Here is a 9,383-nt window from a genome sequence, read left to right on the forward strand (position 1 = left end):
CAACACCACATCATCCTCACTACCACCAGTACTACAATCACTACCATAATTAGGTTTTGGAGCTTTACTTCTTTTGAAATAAGGAAACTTCGGAATTGTATTTGGCATTGTGTTTATATATCATAAAATAATTCTAATCATTATCTATTTGGAACGAGATACGCTACAATATGTATGCCAAATACCATTCCAATTCCTTTTTCTTGTGTGCGAGAATTCCTCTTTCGGCATTGAAATTCCTACGAGTGGTGTCTTAAATTCCTGTGAGCCAAATTTAAAGTTGGGTCTCTTTGCTATGATGATGCAGTGAGTGTGAGACTCACTGAGAGAGTCATCCCTACACACATAAACAACAGAAACAATTTAAAAACATAACTATGACACGAAACCACTCACACACGGGGCTATACCATTTATCCTTTTCTCTATATAGAACAGGACAAGACAAACAAGAGCTTGACTCTCGCTACACTTCGCATTGATGTTTGTCGTCTCACGAGTTCAACTCTCGGTCGACCTGTCAATATTCCTTTTTGCCTAGGACGTAATCATTAATAGAATGTTGTGTGGTTTTGACCGTTAAGAAAACCGTAAGAAGTCACATTTATATCATTTTAGAGACATCGTTTTGAATTATTTTGAGTTAAACGAGCGAGCAGGAAGTTATTTTCTTAGATTTCATGAACGGCCGATCAGCGCTTGTTTACTATAGTAACGCGATTCCCAGCCCATGTCTCAATGGCGGATATTTTTCTCACCGAGGTCGCTGGTTGGTTAGCCAATAAGAGCACCGTACGGTTTCCATTGGGTAAATTCCTTGGTCGTAATGGATTTTTGATAAATTATAAATAAATTGAAAAACGAATGAACCCCTCCCCCCCCCCCCCCCAAAAAAAAAAACAAAAACAAAAAAAAAACGAAAAAAAGAAAAGAAAAAGAGATAAAAACAAACTAAAACAAAAAACAAAACAAAAATCAAACAAACAAACAAAAAAAAAAAAAATAAAACAAAAAATAAAAATAAATAATAATAATTAAAAAACAAAGAAACAACCCCCCCCCAAAAAAAACAAACAAAAAAACAAAAACAAAAAAAACAAAAAAAAAACAAAAAAACAAAAAAAAAACAAAAAAAAAAAAAAAAAAAAAAAAAAACAAACAACAAAATACAAAAAAAAAAAAAAAAAACCCAAAAAAAAAAAAAAACAACCAAAAAAAAAAAACAAAAACAAAACAAGAAAAAAACCCCCAAAAAACAACCAAAAAACAAAACAAACAAAAACAAAACAAAGAAAAAAAAAATAAATAAATGACCATAATAAAATACCGTTTACTTTTATTAATTTCTGCCCCGCTAGTAAAGCCACTCCATACCCTGACAAATGAAACTGTGATGAACGTCTTTGTACAAGCATTAGGGCCTGTCACGGGGGGTCCCGATAGCTCAGTTGGTAGAGCACTCGAATCACACAAAAAAGGGACCGAGATCTATCCCGGGAGCAGACGAGAGTTTAAAAAAAAACAAAACCCCTCCTCCTGTCCACCCAGCAGTGATTGGCTAGCCGAGTCTGTTAGATCTGACGGAAAGTACCTTGCAATTGACTAGCGTCCTATCCAAAGGGTAACGGAACAATTTATATTGTCCGTTTCAAGCCAAAGAAACCGGGATAATCTCAGTTTCCATCGGCCTTTTTGATGACAATATTATTATTATTATTATTATTATTATTATTATTATTATTATTATTATTTTAAAATCAGGGCCTATGTTTCTATATGTGTGTATGGAGGAGGAGGAGGAGGAGGAGGAGGAGGAGGAGGAGGAGGAGGAGGAGGAGGAGGAGGAGGAACACTTTATTTTCCGGAATTCACGACAGAATGACAGCTTTTAGCACTTCCCGATACCTTATAATTTTTTTTTAATGGTGGGTAGTTTAAGAACTTAAATTTATACAATTGCGAAACTTTTTGTGGATTAACTGTCAAAGAAACAAAAAACGGATAAAAGATAGAAAGAAATAAAGATAGAAAGAAAGAGGGGGGAAAATGCAATGTTACACACACACACACACACACACACACACACACACACACACACACACACACTCATGCACACACACAACACACACACACACACACACACACACACACACACCCACACACAAACACACAGAGGTTTCGGACCGGAGATTTGTTTAGGTATTGAGACACTTCGAATGATATTTTTAGTGCTGGGTCGAGTTTGAAACGATCAAATCGAGCGGGTTTTCGATCGAGTCCTCTAAAATCGAGTCGGTTTCGGGCGGGTTTCGAGTCAGTGACGTCATCGAGCAGTGATTCGTTTGAAAAAAAAAAAACACGAGTAACTCGTTTGCCACAGGAAACTTCACATACCCCTCCCTCTCTTATGTCTGTGGCTGGCTTGACTGCAGTCTGCAGCTCGTTATGATGGGGGCTGCCAGATGGCCAAGTTCAAAATTGGTTACTAAGAAACGCTTTTCTATTATTATTCATTTAAAAAAAAATCTTTTATTTTAAAAAAATGAAAAGATAAGTTTATCCAACTGTAGTCGATTGTTTTGTTAATCAAAACAAATGAGTTTTTCAAGGGAGTCAGAATGCTTGTGGTGTTTGGCTATTTGGGTCTATTTGACTACTTGGACAAGAAGAAATCTGGCTGTCTGGCAGCCTTGATTATGATCGTTCGTCGCATCACACACACATACACACACACACACACACACACACACACACACACACACGCCATCAAACAGTTGTTGATAGTGAAGGGTTGAGACCCCCCCCCCCCCTCCCACCACCATCATCCCGCTGTCACCTTAACATTTCATATTTATGTCGCGCCAAAAGTTGTCGGCCGCCCCCACCTCCCATAATTTGTCACTGGTCGTCATCGCCTCTTGTGTGTGCGGGAAAGGTCGTTCATTTCATTTCATTATTTGAAAAATAAATGAACAAGGATGGTGTGTTTTTATTAGGTAGGTAGATAATAATAATATTTAGCAGGTTCCACACCCAGACACCCACGGATTGCCCGGACACGATGATAACGATGCCGACGACAATGGATGACGATGATGATGATGATGATGATTCTCGTGTTTCTGTTTAAAAAATGAAATACTTTAGCAGGTTCCACCCCCACCCCCCACACGGATAGACCGGACCCGAAGATGATGATTGTGGTTTTGCTGGCTGTTACGGCTGTGATGAGGATGATGATAATGATGATGATGATGATGATGATGATGATGACGATGGCGCAGATGGTGATTATTTGTTCGGTCGCTCAGTGGTACGGTGTCTCTTGTCACAAAATCAAGCCTTGTCAATGGCCGGATGAGTGACAGTGATTGTTAAAAATTGTGATCCAGACGTTAAGTCCGTGTGTCAGGCACTTGACTCAGGTGTGAATGTATTCTTATCTTATAAGCAATGACGGGTATTGTAAAGAGCTTTAATACAAAAAGACTCCAAACAGCGATCGGTACCTACTGTACGAAATGGATGTATGGTCGATATGGCGTGCCGGAGGAATAAATTAAATTAAATATTGTGAAGTTCATTGAGCATGGTAAATCCTTGGAAATGCGCTTTGAACTAATACACCTGCTAGACAACTCCGATTCCAATATAAACGACTGATTAATATTCCCATATATAAACTATAGTTAGCTGAAAATCTTTCTTTGTCGGGACTCCAAAAGTATGGAACGAATTAGACAAAGAAATCAAAGGGTCTTTTAGGAGCACTGATTGATTTTAGATTGATTATTACATTGAAATGTGTTGATATTTATTTTATCCATTATTATTAGGGTGGTGGTGGTGGTGGTGGGGATGATGATGATCCCGCTGATATGATGGTGATGATAAATAAATTAAACATAATTCCCTTTGTTCATCCCATAGGGGAGATTCGTCTTTCGGGTCTATTCTAAGGGAAGACTGGAATAACCCAAGCGATAGCCGCAGTGCAGCGCCGCAAATTTAGTTAGGGCAAGGTGACTTGCTCAAGACCACTCAGCGGCGGGTGATCGAACTCGGTACCTTTCGGGTGCCAACCAAAGACCGTACCGCTGCCCCTGATGATGATGATGATGATGATGATGATGATGATGATGATGATGATGATGATGATGATGATGATGATGATGATGATGATGATGGGAACTAACAAAGAATACACAGGCATCTAAAATTGAAACATTCCATATTCAAAGCTAATGTTTTACTTTAAAAAATTGAGCTTTACAATATCCACTAAATGTGATCAAAGCGCTTTGTAAAGGGGTCCCCGGTCAACAGCAACATTTAATATGAAGGACGGGACATGCCGCCTGTTAGGCGATATTACAATTTTTCAGACAAAGACAACGCTGTTAACGGCCAGGTACTCATTTTACACCTGAGTACGGTGAGAGAATGTGAGTAAAGAGCCTTGTCCAAAGACTCAACTATGCACCGAGCGCGAGGCTTGAACCCAGGACTTTCCGATCCCAAAGCGGGTGTCATACCACTAGACCATTATAATGCACGAGACCCATGGTCGACTAGAGTACTACCTATAGTTACGTCATGACTAGACCACATAGCCGCACTACTGTAGGAGTGTTCATTGATAGAGGGATGCGTGTGTGTCATAGAAATAGCCTTAGTGTGTGTGTGTGTGTGTGTGTGTGTATGTGTGTGTGTGTGTGTGTGATAGTCAAACTTTAGTAGGTTTAATGAAGTCTTGTCACACACGCGTGATACACCTATACGAATTTCCCTGCCACTGCCACCCAGACACACTAACATCTGACAAGGAGTGAGGGCTGTGGAAGAACCACAGACTACCGTGTGCAAACATTGGCGATTGGTATCGGATGGCAAACTGTGATCGTTTGAATTTGAAATGATTCGAAACACTCGTTACCCCTCCGCTCGCTCGAATCCTGATCGTCTCAAGCTCGTCTCACGTGTCAAGATCGTCTCAAGCTCACAACCCGCCTGATCGTTTTACGATCGAGTGATCGTTTTACTAACTCGCTCTTCCGGCATTGAGATCGAGCACTGACTCGTGGCTTGGCGCTCGGTCGTCGATCGAGTAAAAGCGATCAAATAACCCAACACTAATATTTATTTACTTCCGGTCTTCCGGCTCTATCTCTAAGTTTAGCTGCTTAGTAAACTTCTCTGCAACTCTGCAAATTGCAAACTCTTCATTTAGTTGTTTAGAAGCCGGAGGACAGAGATAGCATTTGCTATCGGAATAAAGCATTCCTCAGATGAGAAACAATGAGCCCTCTCAAAAAGATCTGGTAAACCCTTTTAATGACCCTCTCAGTCCTTATTTGCCTTTGCCTTCTTCAACTTCAACTTCAATTTCGATGAATATGATTCGTGAAGATGATCATCAGTAAATTGCCTCTTCGATTCTCTGCCTCAGTAGTTATGCCTCTACCATTAGTTCTTGAATTGAAATTGTTCTTAGACTTAGAGAGTTGTGAAAACGAGTGCACAAGGCACTAGCATTGCAGTTTGAGTTTGAATAGGCAGTTTAGTGAGCAGCAGCAGTGGCAGTCAAATTTTGACCCAACTCGCCCATAGGAAAGTTGTGACTGGAAATTGAGTAGAAAAGTGCCAGAAGACAATAGAGAATAAAAATTTTTTTCGCGGCGGTGGTGGGGTTTGAACCTGCGACCTTATTGGTACGACAACTCCGCCTGGCAGGTGAGAGCGTGGCTCTACCGTGTGAGCTATCCACGAACACAAAAATATTCGTTTCAAACCCAAAGTCATTTCTAGATCCCTCTCTCACCCACTTCTTGAGATCGCCGATTCGTTCACCACCATCGCGAAGTAATTTTGACCAGCAGTTAAGCCTAATAGCCAATATTCTCATCACAAACATATAACATAGAAACGATTGAGACATTGAGTATGCTCCGGTGTATGGGGTGAATTTTTAATTCAGAAAAGTGAGTGGAGCAGGCACTTATGTTGGTAACAACAAGATATGAAGTGAGTAGAAAAGTGCCAGAAGACAATAGAGAATAAAAAATTTTTTCGCGGCGGTGGTGGGGTTTGAACCTGCGACCTTATTGGTACGACAACTCCGCCTGGCAGGTGAGAGCGTGGCTCTACCGTGTGAGCTATCCACGAACACAAAAATATTCGTTTCAAACCCAAAGTCATTTCTAGATCCCTCTCTCCCACTCTGAGATCCACTTCTTAGAGATCGCCAGAAATTCTTCACCACCATGCAAGAATTAGACCAAGTAAGCCTATAATATTCTCATCACAACAACATAGAACATGAGACATTGAACCGGTATGGTGAAACATTGCACAGTATGCTCAGATGGGGAAATAAGATTATTAATCGAAAAGATTGAGAGGCTTGATGTTGGTACTCAAGATTGGTAGATCGAGATGGTGGTGAACGGAACTCGGCGATCTCAAGATGGTGAAAGGGATCTAGAATGACTTTGGGTTTGAAACGAATATTTTGTGTTCGTGGATAGCTCACACGGTAGAGCCACGCTCTCACCTGCCAGGCGGAGTTGTCGTACCAATAAGGTCGCAGGTTCAAACCCACCACCGCCGCGAAAAAATTTTTTATTCTCTATTGTCTTCTGGCACTTTTCTACTCACTTCATATCTTGTTGTTACCAACATAAGTGCCTGCTCCACTCACTTTTCTGAATTAAAAATTCACCCCATACACCGGAGCATACTCAATGTCTCAATCGTTTCTATGTTATATGTTTGTGATGAGAATATTGGCTATTAGGCTTAACTGCTGGTCAAAATTACTTCGCGATGGTGGTGAACGAATCAGCGATCTCAAGAAGTGGGTGAGAGAGGGATCTAGAAATGACTTTGGGTTTGAAACGAATATTTTTGTGTTCGTGGATAGCTCACACGGTAGAGCCACGCTCTCACCTGCCAGGCGGAGTTGTCGTACCAATAAGGTCGCAGGTTCAAACCCCACCACCGCCGCGAAAAAATTTTTTATTCTCTATTGTCTTCTGGCACTTTTCTACTCACTTCATATCTTGTTGTTACCAACATAAGTGCCTGCTCCACTCACTTTTCTGACTGGAAATTGCCGTTCGCGTTTTGTGGGGTTCAATTAAAGATGCACAACTTCGTTATAAAGAGGAATATCGCAGATATTTTGGTATCATTATTTTCGTCTTTCAATTTCCTTTTAAATGGTGCCAATTAAGGAAAAATCCATTAATAATTCCAGAAGTTATATGAAGTTAAAATTTGGCAATTTTCAAATGCATTTATTTTTTTATTTACCGCGTGTGTTTTTAAAATTTAAACGCTTGTTTTTAGAATAGCATCTAAACTTTATTCATGCCAAATTTCAGGGCTCTATATCGATGCGCAGACACCTTTTAACTCTACGCCGAAATGCCCTGTTTACATTATCTTCTCATCATGGCTGCCGGGCGATATCGATATTCATATCGATATTTTAAATTTAGCTCTGTATTATGTTAAATTTAGTCCATGATATTTTCAGTACTATTATTTACTATGTTTTTATTTTGAATACATACTTTCCAACTTTATTTATAGGCATTTTATAGTTTTTGTTTTAAGAGTTTGTATATTTCTTCTCTTTGTGAAATCCGATATTAATAATATCGATATTTTAAAAATACCAATTGCTTTAATTTAATTTAATTTTACTTTGCCATCAAGTCATCAAGTTTCTTTCCCATATGTTAAGGTATGTTTATCATTTGTATCCATATTCTAAAGGCCTTAGCCTTAATAATTATTATGGTAAGAAGTTTTATTAGTTTTGACACCCTCATACATTGAGAGAGAAGGGGGGGGGGGTGATAAAATTATATTAATTGTCAGTTCAAATCATGTAATAGCAATAAACCCCAAGTGCGTAGCAGAATTTTTTAAAGTATTAAAAGCCAGAACTTTCCTTCTAATTATAATAGGGAATCTGTTTCAATTTATTTGAACTTTTTCAATCTACCATTTTATTTATATGCAATTAAATTGCCATAGGTAAAAATAAACTCATTATGTCATTACACAACATGTTTATATCTTTTCATTTAAATAGTCTCAAACCCTTTTTTATTCTCTCTATGTATTAATTAAAAGAGGGTAATTATTTGCAATTGTTTCATTGAGATATTGGGGATAAATCCAAAAGTGATAGAGCAAATTGTTTCTTACGTCTAGCCGAGTTTTTGATTATGTAACATTTGCGACATATTATGTAATAATGTGTTAATTTGAAATGTTTATCTTCCTCTTTATTAATGTAAATGCATTGTCTTGATAAGACGAACATTTTGGTATACAATATTATATGATAAGAACTCCATATTGACTGTTTTAACCATTTTTTATTAACATCACGCGATTTCGGTCACAACTTTGCAATGGTAATTTTGGGGTAAAAATCGGTCTGAAATTTCAGACTTTGAACTGCCGTAACTACATTTCTAATCAAGATAGACACAAAATTCAAACTGTTTTGTAATCTGTGTTGCCAGCTCTTTCATATGACATTGGTTTCAAGTGTGTGGGGTACATTTAGAATTTCTATTAAACTCCCTAGTTTGAAGAGTTTGTTGAGGTTTAGGCAAAAAGTAGTGAGTTCTTTTGGCCGTCAGTTTCCTGTATGCTCAGTATGATATATTCAACTTAGCAGACCTCTGTTATAACCTAGCATTATTCCAGTAAGGTTGGAAGGAGGGAAGGGGGGAAGGGGGAGGGGGGGGGGGTGGGGGAAGCACGACTTGACTATGACTGTACTACTGTAAAGCATTTGCCTACAGCTTTTTTCCGTTACCTATGTCTTTTGTAATTAAACAGGCAAACATTTCTGAGCTTGACTTGTGTCCATGATATAAAATAACTTATATATAGCACAACATCCACTAAATGTGCTCAAAGCACTTTGCGAGGGTTTTTTTTTTTTAGCGAACAGGAACACTTAACATATGGCGGAAAACACAATAATGACAGGAAAAGCATTTTCTGCATGGGCAACATAATATATCAAAATCTAATTGAGATTTGGTGACTATAGTTGCTGTTTTTTATAGATCAACTCTTCCTGGAGCTGTGGTAGCAAAATGGTGGCGAAATTTTGCTCCTATATATTTTTTTAGGATTTTTTACCGAGCAAAAGTGGCGTTTTGAAGACACGAAGGTTTTACTTTCGTTTTTAGAATGGATCAAATGAGGTAAGTGAATCAACAGTTTCCATTTAAAGTTAACTTTATGTTTTGTTTTTAACAAAAGTTAGATGTATTAACTACAATTTGTATGATTTAAAAATTTAAAAAATTATCTCCATCTTTGTTTATAAGTTATTTTCTGCATATTAT

The 9,383-nt window shown here is 38.3% G+C and overlaps 1 protein-coding gene across 2 annotated transcripts in view; it reads left to right on the plus strand.

Annotated features, from left to right (window-relative positions):
• The first annotated feature begins 5,134 nt into the window (after positions 1–5,134).
• Positions 5,135–9,383, plus strand: part of LOC144958577 (uncharacterized) — a 36,065-nt gene continuing 31,816 nt past the window's right edge. The window contains exon 1 of one of the 2 annotated variants that reach the window (XM_078890648.1): positions 5,135–5,321. The gene's annotated coding sequence lies outside the window, so the exon portion shown is untranslated. The remainder of the gene's footprint in view (positions 5,322–9,383) is intronic. The other variant, XM_078890649.1, reaches the window with a different exon arrangement.

Source organism: Berghia stephanieae, chromosome 13 (genome assembly GCF_034508935.2).
Source record: "Berghia stephanieae isolate SIO BIC M18660-M18661 chromosome 13, UCSD_Bste_1.3, whole genome shotgun sequence".
NCBI classification, from domain to species: Eukaryota; Metazoa; Mollusca; class Gastropoda; order Nudibranchia; family Aeolidiidae; genus Berghia; species Berghia stephanieae.